Source organism: Spermophilus citellus, assembly GCF_964194105.1.
Source record: "Spermophilus citellus genome assembly, contig: SCAFFOLD_275, whole genome shotgun sequence".
NCBI classification, from domain to species: domain Eukaryota; kingdom Metazoa; phylum Chordata; class Mammalia; order Rodentia; family Sciuridae; genus Spermophilus; species Spermophilus citellus.
Genome location: NW_027672749.1, coordinates 34800 through 39737, shown reverse-complemented (window position 1 = coordinate 39737; position 4938 = coordinate 34800).

Sequence of the window (4938 nt, the reverse complement as noted above, 5' to 3'; positions counted from 1 at the left end):
TACCTCTTTTGTTAGGTTGATTCCCAAGTAGTTTATTATTTTTGAGGATATTGTGAATGGAGTGGTTGTCCTCATTTCCATTTCAGAGGGTTTGTCGCTGATATACAGGAATGCCTTTGATTTATGTGTGTTGATTTTATATCCTGCCACTTTGCTTAATTCATTTATTAGCTCTAATAGTTTCTTTGTAGACCCTTTTGGGTCTGCTAGGTATAGAATCATGTCATCTGCAAATAGTGATATTTTAAGTTCTTCTTTTCCTATTTTTATTCCTTTAATTTCTTTTGTCTGTCTAATTGCTCTGGCCAGTGTTTCGAGAACTATTTTGAACAGAAGTGGTGAGAGAGGGCATCCCTGTCTTGTTCCAGATTTTAGAGGGAATGCCTTCAATTTTTCTCCATTCAGAATGATGCTAGCCTGGGGCTTAGCATAGATTGCTTTTACAATGTTGACGTATGTTCCTGTTATCCCTATTTTTTCGAGAGTTTTGAACAAAAAGGGATGCTGTACTTTGTCGAATGCTTTTTCTGCATCTATCGAGATGATCATATGGTTCTTATTTTTAAGTCTATAGATGTGGTGGATAACATTTATTGATTTCCGTATATTGAACCAGCCTTGCATCCCAGGGATGAATCCTACTTGATCATGGTGTACAATTTTTTTGATATGATTTTGTATCCCATTTGCCAGAATTTTATTGAGGATTTTTGCATCTAAGTTCATTAGAGATATAGGTCTGTAGTTTTCTTTCTTTGAAGTGTCTTTGTCTGGTTTAGGAATCAGGGTGATGTTGGCCTCGTAGAATGAATTTGGAAGTTCTCCTTCTTTTTCTATTTCCTGAAATAGCTTGAAAAGTATTGGTATTAGTTCCTCTTTAAAGGTTTTGTAAAACTCTGCTGTATACCCATCCAGTCCTGGGCTTTTCTTAGTTGGTAATATTTTGATGGTTTCTTCTATTTCCTCAATTGATATTGGTCTGTTTAGGTTGTCTATATCCTCCTGTCTCAATCTGGGCAGATCATATGACTTAAGAAATTTATTGATGCCTTCATTATCTTCTATTTTATTGGAGTATAAGGATTCAAAATAATTTCTGATTATCTTCTGTATTTCTGAAGTGTCCGTTGTGATATTGCCTTTTTCATCCTGTATGCTAGTAATTTGAGTTCTCTCTCTTCTTCTCTTTGTTAGCATGTTTAAGGGTCTGTCGATCTTATTTATTTTTTCAAAGAACCAACTTTTAGTTTTATCAATTTTTTCAATTGTTTCTTTTGTTTCGATTTCATTAATTTCAGCTCTGATTTTAATTATTTCTTGCCTTCTACTTCTTTTGCTGTTATTTTGCTCTTCTTTTTCTAGGATTTTGAGATGAAGTATGAGATCATTTATTTGTTGTTTTTTTCTATTTTTAAGGAATGAACTCCATGCAATGAATTTTCCTCTTAGAACTGCTTTCAATGTGTCCCGTAGATTCCGATATGTTGTGTCTTGTTTTCATTTATCTCTAAGAATTTTTTAATTTCCTCCTTAATGTCTTCTATAACCCATTGATCATTCAGTAACCTATTGTTCATTCTCCAAGTGATGCATGATTTTTCCTTCCTTCTTTTATCGTTGATTTTCAGTTTCATTCCATTATGGTCAGATAAGATGCATGGTATTATCTCTACTCCTTTATATTGTCTAAGAGTTGCCCTGTGACATAATATATGATCTATTTTTGAGAAGGATCCATGTGCTGCTGAGAAAAAAGTGTAACTGCTTGATGTTGGGTGGTATATTCTATATATGTCCATTAAGTCTAGGTTGTTAATTGTGTTATTGAGTTCTGTAGTTTCCTTATTCAACTTTTGTTTGGACGATCTGTCCAGTGGTGAGAGAGGTGTGTTGAAGTCTCTCATGATTATTGTATGGTGGTCTATTAGACTCTTGAACTTGAGAAGAGTTTGTTTGATGAACATAGCTGCACCATTGTTTGGGGCATATATATTTATGATTGTTATGTCTTGTTGGTGTATGGTTCCCTTGAGCAGTATGTAGTGTCCCTCTTTATCCCTTTTGATTAACTTTGGCTTGAAATCTATTTTATTTGATATGAGTATGGACACTCCTGCTTGTTTCCGAAGTCCATATGAGTGATATGATTTTTCCCAACCTTTCACCTTCAGTCTATGTATGTCTTTTCCTATCAAATGCATCTCCTGTAGGCAGCATATTGTTGGGTCATGTTTTGTGATCCATTCTACTAGCCTGTGTCTCTTAATTGGTGAGTTTAAGCCATTAACATTTAGGGTTATTATTGAGATATGGGTTATCCTTCCAGCCATATTTGTTTATTTATGTTACTGAATATGGTTTGTTTTCCTCTTTGATTATTTTCCCCCCTTTACTGTCCTACCTCCCACTGTTCATTTTCATTGTTATTTTCCATTTCCTCTTCCTGTAATGTTTTGCTGAGGATTTTTTTGGAGAGATGGTTTTCTAGCTGCAAATTCTTTTAACTTTTGTTTATCGTGGAACTTTGGTGACTTCCCCTCTCTGCTATGGCGGGCCCCTGGCTCCTTGCCAGAGTGTCCAAAGGGAGGGGTGGAACTGGCTTGTCTCTGGTCTGACACAATCTCTGGTTTTAGTTCCCAGTTCACTATTTCGTAAAGGGTTGGTTAGATTCCCTTCACGCTGTCTGGGGGGGGGAGCCATTCGCTGTGTGGGCGGGGCTGTTAGTAGAGCCGGGAGGGCACGGGCTGTCTGCTGGGCCAGGCGGGGATACTTCTCGCTGCGCCGGGCCGCCACGGGCTGCCTGTAGAGCCGGGCAGCTGCGGCCTTGTGGCTACGAGCCTGGCACGCGTGGTGGCTGTTCGCAGAGCAAGAGCAGGGCCTCCCCGGGACGGCGGGATGGCGGGTGCCGTCTGCGGGTTTGGGCGGGCCACGCCGCTCTGGGCCGCTGGCCGCTTGCAGAAGCAGCTGGTGGCTGCGGGACTGGACCTCTGCGCCCGCGTGGCTGGCCAAGATTCACTTGTCTGGGACAAACTAACACTTCTAATAAATCTACCAATCCCCGGCAGGTCCCCTCTTAACGGAATTTTGCTAGAAGTTCCTCAGTAGGTAGACTGCCGCTGTTCCAATGGGTCTTTCTGATCCCGTTAATGTGGAAACATTGGAATCGCTGCTTCCTCGCCGGCGGCCATGTTGGATCTCTTGATTACATTTTATGTATTATCTAAAATTCACTCTTGCAAGAACACAAGATCCAAGAAACACAACATAACCTTTGTATCTCTGGGATCACAACCAGCAACAATGTCAGATTTTTTATTGCTTTACTTATTTACTCACTTCATTTGATCTATTTATTAATACAGGTGGACAACAGCAACAGCTCTAGGTCCTGTTGGAAGGTAACAGTCACATACCTAAAATAGCATCCTAATGGGAGACTGTTGAAACAAGAATTCTGACCCTTCATTGTTCATGAAGACTCACCAGTGTCAGAGCTTTGAATATTTTATTTTGAGGCAGGGTCTTGCTAAGAGGCCAACTGTGTCCTCTGACTTGATATCCTCCTGAAGCACCCTTCCAAATTCCTGGCCTTAATGACATGTGCTACCAAACCTTGTCCTTTGCTTATTAAAAAAAACTGCATGGCTTCTAGTTACCTCCCTCCAGTGATATATGTGATATCAGACCCCAAACAATAAAAAACCCCACACAATTACAAAGCTCAAGTCTGACTTTTGCTGTGTGAGGTTGTATAATGGGAAGGGATTTCAGGGAGAGAGAGGGACATCAGCTCAGAAAAAGTAGGTTCCTTGGTTTTCAAAGCAGAAAACAACTTCATCATTGTGAGGTGCATGAACAGACCTATTTAGAAAACAGATGCACATTCAGGAAAGAACGTGAGGGGCCAGGGATTCAGTGAGGTCAGTAGTGTGCTTGCCCTGCATGCACAAGGTCCTAGGTTCAATCCCCAGCACCACAAGAAGAAAGAAAGGAAAAATGTGAGAAAGCTCTAAAGGGAGAGACAGCAAATACGTGGTCTGAGGTATTGCTATTTGGAGAGGGACATTTAAGTGGGGCTGGACTAGAGATGGGGCCAGAGCAGAGTTCTGTAATTTCTCACACATTTTTCTAAACTTGCTCATATCATGCTAGTATATGGGGGTCCAGGAAGCTGGTCTAGGAGAAATGCTCCATTGCAGGGAGTTGCTTCTCTTTTTTCTTTTAAATCTGATCTTTATTTTTTAAAATAGTTTTTATTTGGACAGGATAACTTCATTTTATATATTTCTTTTTTATGTAGTGCCAAGGATCGAATTCAGTGCCTCACAGGTGCTAAGCGGGTGCTCTGTCACTGAGCCACAACCCCAGTCCCTTGTTTTTAATTTCAAGTTTTGTGGGCATTCCTGCATTCTGGTTATTTACGAACCTTCTCCTTTGAGGATCAGTGAAACTTTCTTGTTGGTATCCCAACATTTCTGTCCCAACCAGAAATGTTCCACGGTTCTGGGCTCAGGCTGGGGAGAGTGGAGACTGACTGACGCCCTGTCCAATCATGAGCATGCGTGCTGAGCGCTGTCCAATTCTGAGCGCAGCCAGCAAGCAGGGGGCGGGCCTCCGCGCTCGGGGTGGGATTTATTTCTCAGCGGTCAGTGCTTCTAGGATTCCTGCAGTTGGACTCCAGGCTTCACTCTGTGCCAGGGATCCCACATGGGCCTGCCATGCAGGGACTGAAGCTCCCCATAGCAGGCTTGGCTGCTGGGCACCAGGATTTGGTGAGTGTGCAGTGGCATCTGGTGCCTGGACAGGGAAGCTCCAGAGGCAGCCGAGGCAGGGAGGCCATCAGGTGGGACCCACTGTGGCAGGAACCCGAGTTGGCCAACACAACTCCGGGGGCTCTCTGCGTCCACAGGCCCGAGCCCATTGGGGACAGTGCCCCTC